The sequence below is a fragment of the Ambystoma mexicanum genome, chromosome 7q (genome assembly GCF_040938575.1).
Source record: "Ambystoma mexicanum isolate Mex_15411 chromosome 7q, UKY_AmexF1_1, whole genome shotgun sequence".
NCBI classification, from domain to species: Eukaryota; Metazoa; Chordata; class Amphibia; order Caudata; family Ambystomatidae; genus Ambystoma; species Ambystoma mexicanum.
This window is the reverse complement of record NC_090941.1, coordinates 118,446,772-118,471,471: the sequence shown is the minus strand read 5'-3', so window position 1 is coordinate 118,471,471 and position 24,700 is coordinate 118,446,772. Positions and strand designations below refer to the sequence as shown.

The 24,700-nt window shown below is 47.0% G+C and overlaps 1 protein-coding gene across 1 annotated transcript in view; it reads right to left on the bottom strand.

Annotated features, from left to right (window-relative positions):
- The window catches only part of WWC3 (WWC family member 3), a gene marked incomplete at its 5' end in the record, with an annotated part of 1,141,234 nt that overhangs the window by 282,195 nt on the left and 834,339 nt on the right, over positions 1–24,700 (bottom strand). The gene's annotated exons all lie outside the window — the stretch shown is intronic.

Sequence of the window (24,700 nt, the reverse complement as noted above, 5' to 3'; positions counted from 1 at the left end):
ACTTCATTAAGGAGGGGTTGGTTATCAACTGGCGAGTCGGTAACTGGGGCTTCGCTCTCTACCGGGGAATCTACTCTGTAAATTTCCTCATCTTCTACCTCCTCCAGGTCCTCATCCTCCGCATAGTATTCAGACCCGGTTCGTTCCTCCATAATTGAAAACTCCTGGTCCCCTTCAGGGAAAGGTTGTTCTTGGTAATTGGGGTGTGGAGTAGAGTATGGAGTAGAGTAAGGCTGCACCTCGAAGGGGTCAGGTCTTTCGACCCGGGCCTTTTTACTTAGGGGGATAGGATCAGAGGAGCCTGAGGGTGTGGCCCCTTGAGGGTCATACGAAAGGAAATGTTCTGGGTTTTTGTCATAAAAATCCGCTAAGGAAGACATTCTTGACATGACCCTGTCTATGTCCTCACTGGACCATTCTTTGGAACAGGGTATGACTTTAGTAGGCAACTTAGAGGACTTATCAAGGGTACCCTTGCTGGATGTTGCTGTCCCAGTAGATTTATGTTTATCTGTCTGCTTGGGGTGGAAGGATGGTCTTACAGGAGTGGAAGGCTGAGCTTTCCGCTGTTTCCCTCCCTCCCCGTGTGTGGAAAAATGTTTTCCCTGCCCCTTAGAGGCCCCAGAGACTTTCTACGCCTGGCGCCGAGGGTCGGGAGAGGTATTTTGTTTCGAGCGTGGGGCCTCGCTGGTGTTAACTGCGCTCTCGGTCTCTTGGAGCGCGGCCTGGGGGTGGAAGTCGTCTTCGTCTTCCGACGATGGAACTTCCGTTACTCTAGGGGGCGAGGCACTCTTGGCAAGAGTGGATGATTGCCTTGCGTCATGAGGCGATCTCGATCGAGAGCGCCCAGAGGACACCGAGTCGGACCGTTCTATCCGTGCCTCTTTCCGAGAAGTCGACGTCGTCGAGGTTCGGTTGGACTTAGTGTGCTTAGTGTGTGTAGGTGTAGCGCTTGCGTCGCCGGGGGTCTTCCCCATAGCCGCCCTGCCGGACAACCTTCCGAGGTCGGGGACCTGCGCTCGGCAGTCTTTCGACGCCGTAATGCCCTCGCCGTCCGAAAGTACGGCGTCGCTGCCATCGCTGAAGGCGCCCTCCGCTGCCATGGCTGCCTGCCTGGCGTGGTGGGCCCAACGCTTTGTCGAACGGTCCTTAAGTGTTTTAGGTTTAAACCTACTACACGCTCTGCAGTTCGCTTCGGGGTGGTCCCTCGGCAAGCAGAGATTGCACGTGGCGTGCCTGTCGACCCAAGGGTATTTGCGATTGCACTTGGGGCAGAATTGGAAAGGGGTACCCTCCATACGCACCTTGAGGCAGCGGGCTGATAAGTGTAGGAAATATATAAGGTGTACCTATATACCAAGAGTGAAGAGTATGTACCACCCCCCACTCTCCCTACTTGCAGGGCCGAGGCCAGCGGCCTACTAGGCCCGGGCCGAGGCCAGCGGCCTACTAGGCCCGGGCCGAGGCCAGCGGCCTTCCTAGGCCCAGATCCGTCGTGCAGCAGCCGACGGTCGATGTCTTCTCCAGCCGTCGTCGAGATCGATGGTCGACGTTGGGGTGGGGAAGGATGTCAATAAATAATTTTAAATTGCAATATAATAGCAAAAGTATGGCTAAGGCCAGGGGACTCCGCAAGATGCTTCCGACCAGTATGGCGGAAAAAAACAATCTGAGGATCCCAGACGCGTGAGGGATCTTGGGTACAGTGGACGTCACACTAGGGATAGTATTACTGGCACGCCTGTGTCGACGCCCATTTTCGAGTTTCGAAAAACAAACTGTAATACTCCGCAGCTTCCAATAGATGTCGGCCTATGCACAGCATGTGATCTAAGCAGATTCCACAAGCCTCAGAAATATATATATGCGCATCCATACATCCGAATAAGGACAGGGACAGCCGGCTAGGGAGGAAAGGGAGGACACTTTGATTTGTGAATAGACTGTTACCAGGAGGTGTGTGCGCCTCGTATGTGTCAGACGACAATCTGATGTTGTAAGTGTGTAAAATGGCTATAAATGTATAGAAATCGAATGGTCATGGTAAGTGTGACCGGATAGAACTTTTTGTAGAAAAGAGCAACAAGGTGAAGAGAGTGTGTACCTATTTGATTTCCGGGTTAAGGTTGTCGAAATAACTGATGGTTTGCTCTTGTATGTGCCCCCCCCCAAAAGAGAATAGAATAGATACTGTGTACAGCCAGTTTTGTATTGCGCAAGTAGGGGGCAGAGCACAAAGGAGCCCATTATTGAATGTGAAGTAAAAGACGAAACCCATAGTGGTAAGAGGTTTACATTGTAATTGTGAACACACAGAGATAAACAAGTACTAGGAAAACACACAGGATGGGGGCTGAAACACCCTTATCACATATTTGTAAAAACCTACCAGGCTATGCGGAGCGAATTAAGAAATATCATGATCAATGGATAACCGAGTTGAAGGGAGAGGGGTTACCCCAGATATGGCCCGAGGGAGGGTCATTTGATAAAAGTGTTCTGGATATGGTGGCCACATGCATTTGTTTGAAGTACAAAGGGAAGCAGTTGCAAAATAGGAGAGAAGTATTAGATCTCTGGAGGTTATTTGAAGAGATACCACCGCCTAAAGCACCAGCATTAAATCCTGATCTCCCGTCCACCACAGACAATCCACTGATAATACAGAAAGATGTTAAAGAATTGTCAAGTGTAGCGCCACCAGTAGAGGTAATAAGTTTGTACCCGATATTAAACAAGCCTGTGCCTGCAGAAGGATACAGTGACCCCACTTATGTGCCTCCCCCGACAACTACTACACCCCGCCGGCCCACGGCACCCCGCCATATGAAAGTACAAGGGAGTGAACCCAGGCAAGTACACAAAGGGTGGACATAGAGAAACTAACAGATGATTTACAATCAAGACTCTCAATAGCAAAAGATGAGCTCTCGAGGATAAAAGACATGTGTGAACAAACAGCACTTAATGCGGCTAGATCAGGGCGCACGTCTAGAGCGCCAGGTGAGAATAGAAAACTTGAAGAGGGGTGGAAAAAAGGTGAGATACTGTTCAGGATTGAAGAAGAACCGACACGAATAATCGAAATAGGGACACGAGAGGGAGATATTGACAATGAAGAAAGGCCTATGGGGGACAAAGAGGAATTACTATGTGATATAAGGGACGATTTAGAAGAAAGCGACAGGTTGAGCATGGCAATGGGAGGGGGAAGCGAAGGGGGGGATGGTACATGTTCAATGAGAACACTGGATGATGAGTGGACAAGGGCGATTAAGGAACAGGGTGGGGAAGATGGCATCACTGGGGACCTCAGCAGCCAAAACGGTGTAGATGCAACGACAAAAGGAAGGCTACAGCTCCCATTGATACATAGGGGAGGAGGGAGGCCTAACTATATCCCATGGGCTCAGATGGATAAAGCCAATTTATTAAAGCTGATGCCCCCGTTATCGGGAGGGGCGAGCAAGTGGATATACGCCTTTGAGAAACACACTGCCGGGGTACCCCTAGCAATAGGAGATGTGAAGAGCTTGCTTGTATCAGCAGTGGGGGATCAAGCTGAGAGAGTATGGGTCAAGGCCGGTTTCCCAGGAGTAACATTAGACTGCGACCGCCATGACGGGGCCTCCTTTAACACAGTGCGTGCAAGGGTGTGGGATGCCTTGCGAGAAACGTTTCCAGACACGCCAGACTTACAGTCAGTAATGCAGTGTACAATGAATGACGGGGAGGAGGCTATGGATTACATTTTTCGGGTCCAAGAGATGTGGAGAGCAGAAACGGGTACGCCCTGGTATCAATCGACATCTTTATTTTATTTCATTATAAAAAGAGGGCTCCCCAAAGAAGTGCAAAAAGCCCTCGACAAGATAGCAGGTATTGAGGCAAAGGGATGGCCTGAGATTCAGAGCATAATAGTGCACCATTGTAAGCGAATAAAGGAAAGGGAGAAGGAGGTGGCGCAGAGGAGATTGGCGGACGAAGCAAAGCTAGTGCAGACAAAGTTGGTGAAGGTCACAGCGGCTGTAGCCGCACTCCCCAACAGCAGGGAGGGAGATGAGGAGTAGGAGGGTCTGATAGCCATACAAGGAAGGATGGCAACTAGTTGGGCTGGAGCCGGACAGCGGCAGTGGAATGAGCAGGAGACAGGGGGAGGGTCGCAGTGGCAGGAGTGGGCCCCTCGAGGAGGACGAGGTGGGTACAGGGGCCGAAGGGGTGGACCGGGATACGGAGGAATGGGAGGAAATGGATGGCAGGGCCCTAGAGGTGCACAAGGGAGTTGCTGGAACTGCGGAAGATGGGGGCATTACTCTAGGGAGTGCAGAGCTAGACCCAACAACGGGTTCCAAGAGGTAGAACAGTATGGCCATCCCCACCCGGGGAGCCCATATGGTCTTCCAATGGGACAACAACAACTGAGAAACCCAGGCCAAGGCAATACTGAGCAGCAACAGGGGCACCAGTATAGAACACAGAACCACCCACAAAACAATGACAATATGCAGTATACGCCAGGCAACCCTTTCGCGACAACAGCAAACGGGGCCCCCGCACCAGCACCTTACAACGGCATGTCAGTGGTTTCAGGAAGTGTCTTTAATCAGGGGGGGCGATGAGACACCCCGCATAGGACAGCCCACAGAGAACACTTGCGTGTCCAGTTCTATCTACAACCTGCAATACAGCAGAGGAACCATTGGTAGGGGCGCAGATAGGAGACAAGCAGTTCATATTCATGGTTGATTCGGGAGCGGAGAAATCATGTATCCGAGAGGGCCGGTTCCCGTTATCTAACAGGAAGTTAGAGACGCAGGGGTTCTCTGGGGCTGTAATTGAAGTTCCTTACACAGAAGCTTTGGATGTAACAGTGGGGGGTAAAATTGTAAAGACACCCTTACTGTATTATGAACACTCACCAATAAATTTGTTAGGGAGGGATCTCCTGAGTAAACTTAACATGACCATATCATTTACCGAGAGAGGAATAGTGTGTTCTACACCCGGGATATGCCCCTTGCGTGCGATGTTGGTAGTGCAAGCCTACACAACCACACAGGAAGTACGAGGGTTGCTGGAAAATGAGGAAAGGTTTATTGAAGGGCTAAAGTCTTTGGCCCTCATAATTCCAGAGCTAAGAAGAATGGACTGGAGGATTCCAGCGGAGTTCCTCTTCCGCCCCATAGTGTGTCCCGACACAGCACCAGGATCAGTGGTATCATTAGACTTGCACGCTGTACAGTTATCAGCGAAAAGGATCGCTGTGATTGGAGTGGATAGGGAAGGATGTGAGTGGCGTACAGTGCTGTGTACAAATGCCAACATCGCCCTACGAGAGTTAACAGATGAGGATCTCTTTTCAGACACAGAAGGGGATGGTGAGATAGTAATGGAAATAGCGATGCCCTGTGACATTTTGATTCAAGCCAGGGAAACCCCCGTCCAATTGATGGCAGTGGTAGGAGCACCGCCGTCATTTTTTGATGACATGAGGCTCGTACCAAATAATTTGTGGACAACAGGCCCCCATGATGTAGGGCTGTTGCATGGAATACAACCTGTGGTAATAAAGTTAAAGCAAGGAGCAATTTTACCCAGAGTGAAACAGTACCCATTGTCCCCTGAGGCTGAAGAAGGGATAAGAGAGACCATAAATGCACTACTAGCACAAGGGATAATAGTGCCTTCAACCTCCCCATGTAACACATGTATTTATCCAATCAAAAAAGCAAAAGGAGGGTCTTGGAGGATGATACATGACTTACGCCCCCTAAATGATGTAATTCAGAAGGAGTTCCCTCTGGTCCCGAACCCTGCATCAATATTATGCAGCATCCCGAAAGTGGCATCACATTTCACAGTAGTAGACTTGAAAAACGCATTTTTCTCAATACCCCTGGCTGAAGAGAGTAGATACCTTACAGCATTCACACTGGGGGGTAAAAGATATGAACACTGCAGACTACCACAGGGATACTGTGAGAACCCGAGCATATTCAACCGCATATTGCATGAAGACTTGGGAAACCTATCAGTTGAGAGTACGATTATTCAGTACGTAGACGATTTATTAGTGTGTGCACAAGACGAAGTAACATGTAGAAAGGATTCAACAACGCTGCTGACTCTACTGGCCAACAATGGTACAAGGTAGACAAGGAGAAGTTACAGTACTGCCTGACAGAGGTCTTATACTTAGGACAACTGATATCAAAAGATAGAAAAAGAATAATCCCTGACAAGGTAGAAGCGATAAGATCTGTAGGAGAACCCACAACAGTGAAAGACATGCAGAAATTCTTGGGAATGTGCAACTATTGCCGAGCATGGATATTAGACTATGCAGCATACACGAGGCCCCTACTGCAAGCACTCAAGGAAGCACAACAGGAAAATAAAAAAATAGAATGGTCAGAAGAAATGCGCGCGTCATTCCAATCATTAAAAGAGTTAATTTCAGGCGCTCCAGTGCTAGCAAACCCTGATTATGGATGCAAATTTTACCTATTCTCACACTGCAAGGGAACACTCATGACAGCTGTACGGACACAAAAGACGTCCCTAGGACACAAGCCTTTGGCTTACTATAGTGGTACTTTGGATGCCGTGATGCAAGGCCATTTCGCGTGCGAGCAATCACTCGCTGCAGCCGCGTTCGCGATTGAGAAAAGTGCCACAATAGTAATGGGTTGCCCTGTAACATTGTTTGTGGAACATTCATTATTTGCAATACTTGAGAGGTCAAAAAGCACACTTACAACACAGCGGGCAACAGCCTACGAGATCATATTGTCTAGCGCCAATATCCATGTGGTGAGATGCAAGACAGTGAACCCTGCCACATTCATTACAGAAGCGTGCACACTAGAGGACATGCAGGACCACGATTGCGCAACCTACACAGGAGAAAGAGGGGAGGACACAGTGGTGTGTGAGAACGCTCTGAGCGAGGGGGAAGTGTACTTTGTGGATGGGTCTGCATCGATTGATGTGGAAACGGGAGAAAAGCATGTTGGTATGGCGGTGGTGAGATTAGAAGACGTTGAGTATGAAACATTAGTTCAATACCGCCTCCCATCACATTACTCCGCACAAGCAGAACTGATTGCACTCATAGAAGCACTGCATGCAGCAAAGGGTTGCGCAGTGACAATATACACAGACTTAGCTTACATGACGACAACAGTACATGGAGGTCTAGCGAGATGGGGCCGGAGGGGATTTCGACGGGCAGACGGAACACCAGTACAGCATGCGGAATTGTTGAAAGAGTTAATTGAGGCCCTACAAAACCCTACTGCAGTAGCAATAGTTAAGTGCCAAGCACATACATCCAACACAGACGTTGTGTCTTTGGGGAACGCGGCAGCGGACGCTGCCGCCAAGAAGGCTTCCTATTTTCAGAAATATGACACAGGTGAGTACATGCTGCAGCATAAGACAAACGAAGAGCCCCCAGAAGGATACAACATGATGCCCATATCACAAATACTAGAATTACAGGAAGGAGCTAGTGAAGACGAAAAATTGATGTGGACAAAACGAGGGTGCAGCAAATCGGGAACATACTTACTGTGGCGGCAAAATAACTCAGGAAAAGTGGTAATGCCAATCCAGTTACTAGAAATTGCGTTTCAACAACTACACTTCCCTGCACATAATACCAAACAGCACATTGCAGCAGAAATACAAGAAGAATGGTTTGTGCCGTGTCTCCAGGAGCACGTATCTCGATTAGCAATGGAATGCACAACATGTCAGATCTACAATTCAGGAATGACATTACGCACACTCCGGGGAACAATTCCTAAACCCATTGGCCCATTCAGGGAGCTGCATATTGATTACGCAGACATGGGGGAAAGGTGTAATGGCACACGGTACATGATCGTGGTTGTGTGCCCATTCTCAAGGTGGGTGGAAGCAGGACCATGTGCACGACCTGATGCCAAAAGCGCCGCCAAGTTTCTAATGAGGGAAGTGTTCCCGCGCTGGGGAATTTGTGACGTGATTCGCTCAGACAACGGCACTCATTTTGTGAATGAACTTTTCAAGGAAGTCACTACATTATTGGGAATAAAACATAAATTGTGTTCGATTTATCATCCTCAAAGTAATGGCGTAGTGGAAAAGATGAACGGACTGTTAAAGGGCAGGTTATCAAAACTATGCTTTTCATTAAAGAAGAATTGGATCTACTGTCTGCCCCTTGCGCTATTTGAACTGAGAAATCAGCCAAGTAAAGATCACCATTTGTCCCCGCACGAAATCGTGACTGGGAGACGATTGCACACAGCACACTCTCCACTGCGCGAACACTCAGATGCACACAGGAGCGCCGCGATATTGGGAGAAGAATTCACGGACTATTTGAAAAAATTAACAAGGGCAGCGCGCGCAATATCAAAGCAGCTCTCTCCACCCTTCACTAGAGAGGAGGGAAACATAACAGGGTCTGTCACGGAGCCTGAGCAACAGCTACAGCTGATGCCGGGCGAACTAATTTATGTCAGGAGTTTTGTGCGTCGATGGAATGCACCACGGTTCCACGGCCCATACGAGGTAGTGTTCTGCACGCCCACAGCTGTAAAAGTGAAGGGCTTGAGGTACTGGGTACACTTGACAGATGTGCGAAGATCTTATAATAATGTGCAAGAGGAGGCAGATGAGGAGGCACAGACAACAGCAACCGATTTGACTGAACAGAATGTCTGAATATTAACTTGTGTTTGTGCGTCAGCAATGAACGTGAATGGTAAAGTGACTGATGAAGTATTGCTGCATTCTCTTTTTATATATTACTGAAAAAAAAAGGTTTTTTGGACTTATATGTAATTAATGAAGTAATCAAATTATGACATGTTTACACCCTTGTCTGTGAATACCCTTCCCTACAACCCTACCCGCTTCCATTACCCGTCAATATATATTGGCACTAATGGTGCCAACAAAATGTTTATATGCATGAACTTAATGCACTTTTATATCTCAAACAGGAACTACCATGGCATCTAACAGGCAGCCTGCAACGGATAGAATTAGTAGAATGAGAGAATTATTAAATGAGAGATGCAGATATTCGTATGAGTGCGGATTATCTCTGTGCATTACGATGTTTTTTATGCTAATGTTTGGTCTGGTTACATATTGGTTTGTAGCGTTCATCTATATCGAGATGAACGAGGGGGGAGGGATTAACAGCACTGGGATTAACACCACCACTGGGACCAATGTAACTGCAAGTGTCAATATGAGGGAAGGTGATTTTCTGGTATGGGATGGAACTAAACTTGTATGGGGTTATCATACCACACCATCCAATGCTGTCATATCAGAAAAGAAAGAGCCACAGGGTGGAATGCAAAACAACACAGTGTCTCCACCAGTGATGTATAGGTATAATGCTCGCAGTTTAAATGACCGAAACCTGTCTGCCATATCGTGGTTGTATGATACCCCCATCAGTCAACCTGCCCCCGTCTTAAAAAACAACCTGCAAGATAAACTCAGGGACGAAAAGGAAAAGATGCTAGCAGCACACGAAATCTTATACGATGAATGGGCCAAGGGGGGTGGGAATGAGGAAGGGGGGTCTATTTTTTCCCTCGCCCAGGAGGCTGGGAAGTACATAAGGAACAAGAACAACAGACGGAAAAGGGAAACCGGGAGGAGGAAGTATGATGAGTACTATGGGTTAGGATTAGATAAAATGGAAGACCCACGACACCCCCACCAGACAAATAAGTGGTATGCAGATATGAGTGCCACCGCAACACAAACAACAAATGAGAGCTGTTATGTCTGCTCCCTCATTCCTCATGCTTCAGGTACACCCAAAGTATTGCTACCCAAAGAGTTGCCGATTATAGATGCCCAATGTCTCCTTCATCTCACGTTATGCAGGATTAAGAACACCTTCCAGGCACATGAAGTTACTTTTAAAATGCTGCAGAACGAGAAAACTTGCTACCCAAAAACGGCAGGGGTGGTATGTCTGGAGGAACCATTTTTTTGTAATACAAGGGACACTTTTTTCAGACAACAAGTGGAAGGATGAAGAAGTAATGTGCAAAGCTGAAGCACTGAGAGGTGTGGCACCAGAGAAACTGCAGTGGATAGAAGAAACATGCACACCAGTATGGAAGGAACACATTTAAAAACTAACTTGGGTAACCGCCACTGAAAAACCCTTCAAACTACAGAGTGAAATAGACTATGAACTATGTTTCAGAGGAGAGGAGAAAATCACCATGGGAACAAACAAGAGCTGCAACAAGACCCTCACCATCCCAGATCTGAGAAAAGGGGCAGTGGCCCTAATGGACACGTACTGGGTATGCGGCAATCAGGCATACCTGCACCTTCCCCCGTCATGGAGTGGCAGCTGCTCAATGGCCACTCTACACTCAGCCCCAATGGTAATACCAGAAAGCCACATCGATGGAAGCAAAAGGACACAGGAGCGCATACAACAGAGTGCAGCCCAGCCGACTGCGGAGCCACAAATGTATGTCCTGTCCTCCGGAAACAAGGGAGAGGTGCTGACCCGTAACAGAAGAGCATCAAATTACATATCAAATGCATCATCAGAACTGTTGGCTCAGATCCCAGACAGATATCGATTATTCAGCTCAGCTGAAACATTCTTTGCCTCACTCATCTCAAGTGTCCAAGCAAGGGCAAACGCAAAGTGGCTCCAGATAACACGTTGGGAACTGATTCAGCTGGCCAATGACACTGAAGAGGGGTTCAACGTAATAAAAGTGGAACTAAGGGCTTTACGGCTGATGACAATGCAAAACAGGTATGTCCTGGACCTGTTGACGGCGATGGATGGAGGTGTTTGCCGAAAAATTGGAAGTGCCTGTTGCACTTTCGTACCTTCCGAAGATGCAGAAAACGGCTCCCTGTCCCATGTGATCGAAGCAGTGCACAACCTAGGAGAAAAAATGAAAATGGAAGGTGGAGCAGAAGACAGTACGTGGTTCGATAACATTTTCTCCTGGGTCCCCTCGTGGCTTGGAACAACCGTGAAATTTTTGATGCCAGCTGTGGTGTTCCTCCTTTTTGTTTTTTGCCTGTGCCAGGTGGGTCTTCGATGTTGTGCTAACGCAGTACCTAATGGTGCAATGATGATGGTGACAATGGGCAACACTCGTGAGCCAATGCATAACATGCAGGAAGTGCAGGTACAAACAGGAACAGATAACACACCAAGATATCAGCTGGTGCCTATCTATCACGACAAGGATATCGTAGATAAAGCATGGCACACCACCATTAGAGAGCCCCGTGTACTAGAATGGTACCAAGAGGTGTGGGTAGATCTGGTGGGAGATGGCGGATGTATATAACTGACTTATACCCCAGACGAATATGCCAGAAGAGGGGAAAGTTTACGGGGGGTGTGTAGAGCATGGATGCCCATAAAAGGCACACCTGCATGGGATGAGGCAGTGATGGACGAAGCAGAATGCAGAAAGCTGGAGGAGTTAAAGTATTCGTTACTTAACTAACGAAAGGGGGGAAATGTAGGGGAGGAGTGGTCCAAGGGACCCCCCCCTGGCCTACATCTCCACCCCAGGTGAGGGCCATGGCTCATCGGGCGTCCCCTCCTTACCACCCGGGCCCAGGTGGTGGATGGCTCACCTGCTGAAGACATTGCCCACACGTATTGAATTTAGCTAGGCCTCAGAAACCATTTTGCTTAATAAAGATGGTGTGAGCGTGGCGCACTGTAGTGCGGCCCCCACCCTCGGAGAGTTTCAATTATCCCTGTTGCCGCAGCACCCTGGCAGATCCGCTGTGAGCACGTTCCCACGAACAGGACGGACATGAGCTAGCATAAGATACGAACACTAACATTTCACCGTCCGCAGTGTATCACTGCTCCCAGAATGACCCGGTCAGCAAGGCCTGGGCGATGGGAAGATCTGTAGAATGGTCATCTGATGAAAGCAGAAAGGTACCCAAATATGAATGTCAAAAACCACTTTTAGCACATGTATCCTCTCCATACAACCACTTTTTACTAAAGAAACCTGTAAAATTGTGTAATTATCGTACATGACACCAGCCGTGAAGGACCCACACCCCTGCAGGGGTGTGCAAATAATAGAAGCATTCCGGGGGATTATTCTTTATATGTATCATTGAAAGCCGTACACCCCGCGGTCCCGCGCCATAACTGAACTAATGCTGCTAGAGTACACAAGAAAGCGAATGTAACCATACAGAGGGCACATGTGAAGAGTGTGCGAGAATGCACTCGTCGCGCGTGTATGTCTAAGCCCCTTACATGCCACCACCGACACATACGGTGGCGGGTCATTTTCTATGTACTCCACCAACCTCAATACTACCTCACTTACTGCAAATGTATATGCATATAGCTAAATACTGTAATTGTTGAAATATAGTGTACGAATAAGGTGCTCAGACTGGATATAATTGAGACGCCTCTAGCGAAATGAAATTTATGTTTTCAAGTAATTCAAACAAATATTATATATGCCCACATCCCCCAACTAGACTGGAGCCGCTTCAAAGATGTGTAGCCCCCTCTGCAGCACCCAAGGCCACGGGCCGCCACCTGCATTATTTACAGCACAGCAGTAAACCCCTGCCTGAACCCACACTTCCAAAGGCGCCCCCTCGTAAACCCCACAACCCACCAGATCATCTTAGACTTATGGCCCTGTGCAATCAGGACACCCAACACTGTGGCAACACACAGCGGCACATTTATAACCACATCTAACAAGACAGGGAGGCATGTACCGTCCGTCCCATGCCCTGAAGCTTAGCCCCTCAACCTATGGCCCCGGTCAACAGGACACTGGTAACCTTGCCCTGACGAATGACCATCAGACCCCTCACAAGGTGCATTCCTCCTGTGTTGCATTAACCTGTAGAATAACCTATTGGAAGATTTACTAAAGAAGATAATATTGTAATGACTGAATGACTGCGGTGTGCATGGCCTAGGGCAAATAAGTCAGGAAAAGACATTCATCTCTGACACTGGCCGCAATGGCACAACAACACCGCCCGGATGAACTCTGCCAACCTGCCAGGCCCAGCCCAACCCACGAGGCTGACCAGTGACGTTCTCCAGCCACGGCCAACCACATCGCAGCAGCACCTATAGTTAGTCGTCGCCACCCAATCCCATTGAACTTGTGCCCCCTATAGTGTATAGGTTCTTATGACGTTTTTTGTAAATATATACGCCTGTCTTTGCTGTTGTCAGACAGAGCGCTCTCGGAGTTTGCAGAGTTCTTTGCATGCCCTATTCTGATTGATAAACTCCCATTTAAGCTCACCCGCACTCTGTTTTGGCTTTATTCCCGACTTGGGAGAGTCCGTCATTGTCTCTCATTGCGGGGAGGATCGTGCTGGTTGGGGACGCTCGCCTTCACCTGTAACAAGTCTTAGTGGGCTTCCTTTTCAATGTGGTGTCTCTACTTTGTGATAACAAGGTCCAGATCGATAACCTGTTGGGATCCATAAGTTTATCCCCTTCAGTTTAGGAAAATGCTAAGCTGGACATCTCTTTCCCTAATACAGTCAGTCAAGTTCCCTGTTTATACTTACCATTCAGAAGTTGGTAAAATGGTCGAATTCCGTTGTCTCTGTTTTTCAAATTTCACTCATGTCCCAGAGATACCCATTAGGAAATATGTGAAAGTGTCTGACAACTGTGAGGGGGTAGGAGTAAGTGTCAAACACAAGGGTGGCAGTTGATTGGCAAATACTTTTATAAATAACAAAAGCAGTGGGGGTGGAGGAAATCCTAACTAAACCTACCTCTAAGAGGGGCTTCCATGCTTCAACAAAACTAGCTAAACAGTCTGTGTCAGAATGTCCAATGTAAAGTATGCCGCCCTGTGCCCAAATCCTAACTCATCCCTTACAAGATAAACTCAACTTAAGGTGGAACAGGGAAATGTCTCCGACTGCCAACCTGCAGCCTTGGGTTCAAAACAAAAGTGCCAAAAAGATGTATAAAAGCAAGCAAAAGTTCCACAAGTCTCATGGGGTTAATCCCCCTTCCCTGGAGTCTTTTCACTTTATCCAAGATTGTCTATGTTTCTTTAATGGTCAGGATAAGTCTATCTTTACTTAGCAGGCCTGGCTCCCAGGCCCTGTAACCAGGAAAAATGGCCTGGGCACATTTTCCAAGCCGTCTTGAGGGTCCCAGACCCTTCGTTTGCAGACCTGACTCCCATGTACTGCAACAATAAAAGATAGCCTGGTTTTCTCTCCCAACCTGTACTGAAGGTTCCTGACCCTTTTCTCAGTAGCCCCCTCTTGGTCCAACCTCCTGCCAAGTAGAGTACTCTGCGTTCTTGTTCTTACAGCTCGCTCTTCATCTTCACTTCCAGCCAAAGCCTTGGATTATTCTCCTGCCAAGGTCTGCGAGTATCACATTTACATGTTAAATTCGTATTCCTCTTTCTTACTGTTTGTAGTGTGTTTTTTCCCCAGTGTGGGTGCCAGAACCCCTTCACTTGGTTACTCTTCCAGTTCTCTTTGTCTGATCTTTCTTCAAGCCACAACCTTGGCTTACTCAGCTGCCAAGTTCTGTGGGTATCATCTGTATATTCAAAGTTCATATTCCCCTTTATTGCTGGTCGGGTTACGCCTTCCCGATATGGGTCCCAGACCCCCTTCACTAGGTCACACTGCCCGTTGAGTATTGCTTCTGTTCTCTGCTTCCAGCCTTCAGTACTTTCTGGGTCTCCCCAACCCTGGCACAAGCCACGCTTGTACCTGTAGGGCCTTGTCCATCACCATCCGGGTGTTTGCGGGTCTCTCAGGCGATTCATCTGCTTCTCTAGCTCACCGGGACCTTGCCCAGTCTTTTGTGCGTCTCCTCTGCAGTTCAGGGGTGGTTTCCTTGCACTCCAACGGCCTCGGTCACCTGCGGGTAAGTTAACTCTTCTCCGGTCTGCCTTCTGTGCTGCAGGCCTTCTGTGAGTGCATCTCTCCCTCGCACACAGTCTGCCTCTCTGCTTTGCTGTTCTGCGCATACCTGGGCACTTTACCAGCTCATGCCGAGCCGACAATACGCCATCTTTCACTTCCCTCAATGTCTTTAAATGACAGCTGACCAAAAGTATTGTTCCAAAGGCTAGAATGTGTGCATTTGTTCTTGTCAGTGAGCTTCATTATTCCTGGCCTCTTCCTCGTCCCATTAGTTCTTGCCTGTACTATATTGCAAATAAATCAGGATAGTGGGTAGGGTGAAATTGGAGGGGTTTTGAGGGAAGGTGGGAAGGTCAAAGTGATACTGCTTTCTCCTGAGATAGTCACTACTCCCAAAGGGGTCCTCCCTTCCCATGAGATCCTCCCGCTGAGTACCAGCCCCAGGGCGATTATCAGACAATGGCCTCACCTCTCTGGCCTCCTGGAAAAGGGGCTACCCCATCCGAAGCAGTGACGATACCTCAGGATTCGTCACACTACCCTTATTGTAAAGCTTTTGGGGTTAACTAGCTCACCTGCTATGGGTCTGTGTGTCTTAGAGCTGGGTCGTGATTCTTCAACTGGACGTTTATAAAGTCTTAATTAGATTTGAGTTGCCTGTAATGATATTCAAACAAAGGGTGGCTCGAATAAGTCTCTGCATTGATAATAAGCTAAATCTAGTAAACCTAAATGGACAGATCTAATCGCAATTTTTGAATCTGTACTTACTTGTGTTTACCAGCACTTCCCTGTCAAGTGCACATTATTGTGAGAGTTCATTCCATGTCTCTGGTGTGAGTTTAAATGGGTATGCGCGCCTTGTTCTAAACACAACTCAAAGTATTCAGCCTTTCGGGACGGCATCCATATAACATGGAGAAGGGACTATTGAGTTTCAACTCTTAGTCTAAAGTGAATGGCTGTTTAATCTACTGTGGGTGCCATTTTTAAATGGGTTTGAATTCTTAGCTCGGCATAATACTCAATCTCTAAAGCAGAGATTCAATTTACTTGGCAGCAAATGGTTCCAACCTCATAAAGGTGAATGAAGACATGTCCATTAAACTATGCATAAAGGGTGAATTGCAAGGGGATTAATCAATTAACTGTTCAAACTAATTCTTTCAACTATCCTTCCATGGAGAATAAGGTGGTAAAAAGACATCTTGCTTATTTCAGTTTGTGCCATTCTATGGCCTCATTAAGGCCCCCTGTGAGGCTAGTTATTTCTCTCTTCTGAGCAGTTTCTGGTCCCTTATATATTTATTTTGGCCTGTACTGTCCATCGAAAGTCTTCCAATGATGTCTTTTTTCTGTAAAGTGCTTGACCACAGGTGCTTTATCAATTCTATTTTTGGAACAACTTCGGTATTCAAAGATTCTCGTTTCGATTTTGCGATTGGTCTTGCCCAAATATCGCACACCCCGCGGGCAGGTGATCATATATATTACAGATTCAGAATTACAGTTAGTAAGTCTTTGCTATTTCCATAGTTTGTCCAGTCCTATATTAAATTTCTTCTGTTTTAGAAGTCAATTTACAGACTCCACACATTCCACAGGGATGATGCCCCATAATCTGGCTCATTCCCCATGTCTCTACAAGTGTTGGTTGTCTACTGGTTGTTTTACAGTGTTATTACTGACAATATTTCAAATCACAGTACTCCTTTTAAATGCAAACACTGGCCTGGTCACTTGTTTGTCTGTTCTATGAAAGATTTTCCAGTGTTTTGAAATTATATTTAAAATTGTTTAACCTCTTGTTCGTGAACGTCATGACACATACCATTTGTTTCTCATCATTGGACCTCTCTTGTTCCTTCAATAGGGCCTGTCTGTTATGGAATGCTCTTTTTGCTGTCTTCCTGACTACCCTTTTGGGGCATCACCTATTAGTAAGCTTATCTGTTGGCAGTTATGCTGCTTTCTCAAATGTCTTTTTACTGCTGTTTCAAGAATAAGTGATAAAGAAATAGTGATATCAAGAAAATGTATTTATTGATATCACCATCTACCACGAGTATGGAAGACTAGTCATAAAAAGCTTCCACAAACCAACAGACAAAAACTGACTATTACATTAAAGCAGCCAGCATGTAAACATTTACTAGATGATCTGCTTTTCGGCTAATTTTTAAGGCTGAAAAGAAACAGTAGAAAAAAAAATTGTGAAAGAAGCACAACTACTAACAGATAAGCTTACTAATAGAGAGATTCAATGATGAGAAACCAATGGTATGTGTCATGACGTTCACGAACCAGACTGAACATTTAAAATATAATTTTAGAACACTAAAATCTTTCATACAACAGACAAACAAGTGACTAGACCGGTGTTTGCATTTAAAAAGAGTACTGCAGTTGGAAATATTGTAAGTAATAATACTGTAAAACTACCAACAGAGCCAACCAACACTTGTAGAAATGTGTGGAATGAGCCCGATTATAGTGCATCATCCCATGTGTGGAATCTGCAAATTGATTTCTAAAACGGAAGAGAACATAGGACTAGACAAACTATGCAAACAGCAAATATTTACCAACTGAAATTCTGAATCTAATATATATGATCACCAGCCCGTGTCGTCTGTGATATTTGGGCTAGACCAATCACAAAATCAAAACTAGAATCTTCGAACAATGAAGTGGTCTCAAAAATAGAATTGAAAATGTTCCTATGGTCCAGCACTTTACAGAAAAAGGACATCATTGGGAAGACTTTCGATGGACAGTGGTATAAGTAACTGGCCAAAATAAATATATAAGGCACACAAGACTACTCAATAGAGGGCAATAACTCATTTCTGCCATTAATAGCCACACAGAGGGCCTTAATGAGGCCATGGAATGGCACAAACTGAAATAAGAAGGCAAGATATATGTATTTTACCACCTTACTCTCAATGGAGGAAAGTTGAAAGAATTACTAACAGTTATTTGATTAATTCCTTTCTAGTTCACTCTTTATGAATAGTATAATGGACATGTCATTCATCTTTATTATTCTGAAGTTGGAACCATTAGATGCCAAGTAAAACAAGCAAGTCTCTGCTTTAGAGATTGAGTATTATGCGGAGCTGAGAATATAAACCTATTTAAAAATGGCACTCGAAGTAGATTAAACAACCATTTACATCGAACCAAAAGTAGAAACTCAGTAGTCCCTTCTCCATGTTTATGGAATGCCGTCCCAAAAGATGGAAGACCTTGCGTTGTGTTTAGAACAAGGCGCAGTAACCCATTTAAAGTCACAACAGAGACATGCAATGAATGCACACAATAATGTGCACCCAGATGCACACAACAGAGAATTGCCAGGTAAACACAAGTACAGATGCAAAAATTGTGATTAGATCAGTCCATTTAGGCTTACAAGATTTAACTTATAAACAATGCATAGACTTATCGAGTCACCTTCTGTTTCAAAATTACAGGCAACTCAAAAAGTCGAACTAAAAGACTAATACATGCCCAGTGTAAGAATCACAGCCCAGCTCTAAGACACACAGATCCACAGGTGAGGATGTTAACCCAAAAAGCTTTACAATAAGTGTAGTCAGACACCATCTTTTGCTAGATTTTACAAGGACACTTGTACATGTGTCTTATAGGTATTGCTGGGACAGAATATGTACGAGTGAAATTTGAAAAGCAGAGAATGGAATTCTACCATATAAACAGCTTCTGAATGGTAAGTATTAACTGGGAACTTTACTGAGCGTGCTGGGGAAAGATGTCCAGCTGAGCATTTTCTCAAACTGAAGAGGATAAACTTATGGATCCCAACAGATGATTGAACTGGACCCTGTTATCAGAAAGGAGAGGTGCCACATTAAAACGGAAGCCCACTAAGACTTGATACAGATAAATCCTGATTTATACGTTGTAGGTCAAAATAAAGCTAGCAAGAAGTATACAACTAGACATAACTGAGAAAAAGTTTTTTATATCTACTATGGTTTCCCTACAGGGGAGGGGACTTGCATCATCGTTGCAGCACCTAACAGTGCAATGATGATGGTGACAATGGGCAGTGCAAGAGGAGTGGTACAGATGACACGCAAGGCGCAAGTACAAAAAGGAGATGACTGAGCCAAAATATAGAATGACAGGTATGTACACAACACAGGGTACATTATAGACAGATTATATCACAACAATTAAAGAACCCCATGAATTGGCATGTACGATGAGGTATGGGTCGATCTAGAAGGGGATGGGGGTTGCATTTATATAACCTGCACCCCAGATGAGTTTACCCGGGCAGGAGAGAACCTGGGGGCAGTATGTGGAGCCTGGATGCCACGAAAGGGAACCCCTGCATGGGATGAGGCAGTAGCAGAAGAAGAGCTCAAAAGGTTAGGTGAATTACAATATTAGTTTCTTAAGTAACGAAAGGGGGAATGAATGGAAGGAAAGGTTGTTTAGGCCCTCTTCCCCTCCACGCGCACACTATGCTCGTCCCACGGCTGCCCATGCGCCTGTGGCCAGAGGTGCCGGACAGCCTCGGAACAACACATACAGGTGCCAAATCCATAAGGGGGCTCAAGAAGGCTGATTACTGACTCCATTTTGTGCTGAACCTCAACTCCATTTTGTATATGCTAAAGCAGGCCCTACAGCAAAGCCAGCCTGCAGCTCTCGCCAGGATCCGTGCACAGTTAGCCAGCTACTCCCCCCCCGCCCCCCATCTCCTACCCTCTGGTGTCCCTGCAGCTGCCCTGTTCTCACAGAAGACTGGGAACGAATGGTTACAAACTGAACACTATCTCTCGCCTTCCTTCTTACCTCACTGCCCTGTGAATGACCAGGCCAGAGCCTGGGCCTGGAAAAAAACATTAATCTCCATAAACATGCCTCCTTACTTGCAGACGCGGCCCCATAAGATATGAAACGTGTATATCCCCCCCAATCTCACACCCCTTTTGATGTGGCAGATGCATCCCCCCCATCCCCCGACTGTGTGTGCCACCCCGTTTCACCCACAACGCTAATCCCATTCGATCCTATAAATTCTCTCCTGTGTTAACTTGTAATGAAGCTGTCCCTATGAGATGTAACAGAATGATCAACAAATAACCCATTTAAATTGATTGGATCATGATAGCACGTTCATTGCACATGCTTGTGTTCTATGATACGGGTTACCTGTCTTCCAATAGTAGATACCTTTGCAGATGCATTAGATACTAGGCGACTCATGTGTTATGATATACAATGTATGGTCAACATGCTTATTGTTTTCTTAGTACTGTGTATTCTCGCAAATATGTTGAAATGTTAGGAGACTCATGTGTGCACCATAAAAAGTGCGGCCACAGGGCTAATGTAAATAAGAGCAGTTCTGTAGCACGGTGACCATTGTAAAAGTGAAGATATAGCCCACGATATAATCAGAAACTGCTACTTGTTATAAATGAAGTGACAGTAAACATGTTCGAACCCCATTCTAATGGTCTGCTTATAACTCCACCAATCGGACTGAGCAAAACCCAAAGAGCCAAAGGGCCTTCTCTCCCCTCTCCAGCAGCGCTGCGCATGACGAGCGCCCAGCCCCCACCTCTCTCCCCCTCATGATGGAACTATGGCTAAAGGCCCATGTCTAACTGAGGCCTTAATGCAACAAATGTAGCCTCTCATCCTTCCGCTGATCCCGCACAGAGTGTTCACCCCGATGCCCCCTGATGCAAGATGACCCCCCCCATACCTTTTCCCCTTTCAGGGGTACATGACAAATGTATGTACATATAACATGAGAAATATATGATTCTCCCCCCAACTGTCATGTTGTCAATGATTATTTTTAATGGATGTTTTTATTACGTGCTTTGATGTAGTGTTTAGATTAGAGAGTTCGTATCCATCACCTTATCCGGAGCCACATAACCTTCACCTCACACTGAACGGCCCGGCTGAGGCACATTATGTTCGCCTTCCCACCAAGCAACTATCCAATCATCTGAAAGCAGCGTCTATGAAGCTTTACTGGATTTGCCGCTCATCCAATGAAATGTAATTTGTGTACCTTATATGATGTCATCTATGATGCTGTAACCCTTTTTTAAGTAATGTCAGAGTAATGTTGGGCAGAGTGCTTTCAGAGTTTGCATAGTTCTCTGCTTGCCCTATTTTGGTTTTAGATAAACTTTACCTTTAACTTCACCCGCACTTGATCTTGGTCTGATTCCCTCCTCGGGTGTGTCCATTATTGACTCTCAGTGGGGAGCTTTGAATTGCATTTTGGGGGACTGCTCACTTTCAGACTCATAAGGGACCAGGCCGCCAGTCGCAGCGGCAGATGGGGATATTAGCAAGGGAGGTTGAAAGGGAAGGAGGTAGAGAAAAGCAGGATCATGAGAAGTTTCCAGAACTTAAGGAGGTCCAGCTCGAGTATGAGAGGGGCATGGAGGCACCGAAGAGAGATCTATCCCCCCACTCTCTGCTTGGCGAAACGTCTAATCTGTAGAGAGTTGGAGCTAGAGTACTGAAGGTCTCTCGCAGGGGGGTATTTAGGGAGAGAGAGGTAGATGTAGCGGGGCCTCAGGCCCCAGAAAGCCTTAAGGTGTAAGCAGAGGGTCTCGAATTTGATCCTTGCAGCCACCAGGAGTCAGTGGAGAGATTTTAGGGCTGGAGAGATGCGTCCCCTGGGCTTGAAGCCAAAGATAAGTCTTGCAGTCCTATTCTGGATTAGTTGAAGGGGGCGAAGGGATGAAAGAGACAGATTGAGGAAGAGGCTACTTCGGTAATGCAGCCTAGAGAGGACCAGAGCTCTAGAGACATTGAGTTTCTGGGGATAGTTGAGGAAGGGGAGAATGTCTGAGGAGAGGAAGCTGAAAGCGGGCCTTGTTGGCAAGGTCCATGAGGTGAGGGTAGAAGGAGAGAGAGGAGTCGAAGGGGAGGGAGAGCGAGAGGAGTCAAGATGAAAAGAAGGTTTTTGGTCTCACAGGATGGCGAGTGGAGAGGACCCAAGGAGGGTGGCCAGAGTGGGAGCGAAACAGGAGACAGGCATCCCCAATGAGAAGGATCTCAGGCTTTGTGGCATTAAGACAGATCGCTGGCCATGCACCATGCCTGAATAGCAGTCAGGAATGAGAGAGGAAGACGAGGAAGTAATGGACAGAAGCTTGAAGGAGAGCTGTGCGTCATCAGCATAACACTGGAAGTGAGTAGAGAAGGAGGAAATCAAGTGGGCCGGAGAAGCAAGGTAGGTATTGAAGAGCAAAGGCGATAGGATAGAGCCATGAGAAATGCTGCAGGTAGAGAGTGAGGTGGAGGAGAGTAAAGGGCCCAGTTGCACTTGATAAGGTCGATTAGATAGGAAGGAAGTCAGCCAATCCAGTGCCAGGTCCATGATGCCAAGGCTATCACAGAGTCATTTAATGAGGATTGACAGATTGACCATGTCAAAGGCATAGAATAACGAGAATGGAAGGAGAGCTGGAGTCAAGATTTGAGAGCAGGTGTTCAAGACAGCATTTTCCATGCCTATGGAGGCTCTGAAGCCAGACTGGTGATCATGGAGGCAGCCAACAGATTCAGTGTGGAGGATCAATTGGGAGATGGCAAACCTCTCCAAGAGTTTACCCAGGAAGGGGGTAGTGGAGATAGGGCGATAGTTAGCAGGGCAGATAGGGTCAGCAGATGGCTTTCTTAGGGCAGGGTGCACAAGGGAGTGCTGTAGGGGTAGTGGGAAGGAGACAGGGGCAAAGGAATGGTTACAGAAGTCAGCCAAGGCAGGGGCAGGAGATATTGCCCTTGATAGTTCTGGGGGAGCAGGGGAGCACCTGTTTGTTAGAGACTTTCATAGAGTGGACAAGTTTAGAGAACACATCCGGTGCTATGGGCAAGGAGGATAGTGTGAGGGACGGAGAGAGAGGGGTGGCCAAGGCCTGACTGAGAGCAGGTGAGGAAGTAGAGAGAGCTGGGGGGTAGAGGAGAGTGTGGGCAGGATGTCCTGAGTTTTGGTTATGAAATGGGAGGCCAGTGCAGAACAGGGGGCCTGGGAAGGAAGAGGAGAAGAGGAGACTGTAGTAGGATTGGCAAGTTCCTTACAGATTTTAAACAATTCAGCAGTGTTGTTGGTGGCCCCCGAGATACAGGCTTGGATAGGGTGAGGAAGTCAAGGTCTGCAAGAAGTAGACAGATAGAGGAGTATTTAACAGTAGAGCGAACATTGAGGGTAGCTAAGTGAAGATGGTAGCCACCATTGAAAGATTTCCAAGGAGGGGTACATAGGTGTGGTACGACCATTGGTGGTGGTAAAGATGCCAGGGGATGGCAGAAGGAGGAGTAGCAGGAGAAAGTTAATGAGAGACCGAAGACGATCAAGGAAGGGCAGGTTGGTTTGAGAACCCCGACCCATGACTGTGCCATTCTGATAGACATTAATGATGCACTTGGAGGAAGGGAAGTGTGCCAGGTGTACTTCCCTTCTGGTTCCGCCCTTAATGATATGGCATTTATAACGCGCCTATAGAGAAGTGTTTCAAGGCGTGGCGAAACAAGGGGGGCGGGGGGGAGACAGGGGAGATGGATAGCAATGCTACTAGGCCAGATGACAATGAGATTGCACAAGGGCGGCAAGGGGAAAAGTGTGGGGGGAAAGTGCAGTACATAGGATGACAGTAAAAAAAATAAGACAAATAATAGATAAGTGCGGCCAGTTGGTGGCAAGTGCAGACATCAGGTGTCAAGTGCTGGTAGGGGCTGTAGGGATACAGAACAGTCCCAGAGTGCAAGGGTTGCCAGGGGGGCAGTGCAGTTGTGTAACTGGAGGGGAGGGTACCTGGGCCCGAGATCAGAGGGTAGCCAGGTAACCAGTGCAGTTTCGGTTTCAGCCAGGAGATGAGCAGAGAAGAGAATGAAATCAGAAGCAAAGAGGAAGGTCTTGAGGTGCTTCCGGAACCGGAGATGGTTCTGCTCAAGTTTTAGTGAGGCAGGGTGGCTGTTCCAGAGGGAGGCCCCAGCAGAAGAAAGATCTACCACCAACTCGCTGCTTAGAGAGGCGAGTATCCCTGAGGGAGTGAGATGCGAATGAGCAAAGCTCCAGAAAGGAGATATTTAGGAAGAGAGTTGAAGGTATTGAGGCCCCAGAAGGCCTTGTGGACAAAGCAGAGGGTTTTGAACTTAATCCTCGCCGCCGCTGGGAGCCATTGCAGAGATTTCAGTCCTGGAGAGATACGATCCCTGGGCTTGAGGCCAAAGACAAGTCTCGCAGTCCTGTTTTGGATGAGTTGCAGAGGGCGGAGAATAGAGGCAGGCAGATTTAGAAAGTAGCTGTTACAGTAGTCCAACCTGGAGAGAACCAGAGCTCTGGAGACAGTGAGCTTCTGGGGGAAGGAGAGGAAAGGAAGAATACCTCTGAGGAGGTGCAGCTGGTAGTGTGACTTCTTAAGAGACGTCAGAGATATGAGGAGAGAAGGAGATGACCCAGAGGTTTTTAGCCACACAGGTGGGAGCAGGAAGAGTGCCAAGAGAAGCCACCAGAGTGTGACAGGAAAGAAGGGGGCAGGTGTGCCGATGAGGAGAATCTCGGTCTTCCTGGCATTAAGGCAGAGATCATTGGCGGCACACCACTCCTGGATGGCAGAAAGACAGTCAGAGATGAGAGAAGGCGAAGAGGTGGCAGAAGGGAGTCTGACAATGAGTTGTGCGTCATCCGCATAGCACTGAGTTTGGGGCAGAGAGCGGCAATACGGTGGGTTAGAAGGGCCAGGTATTGGTT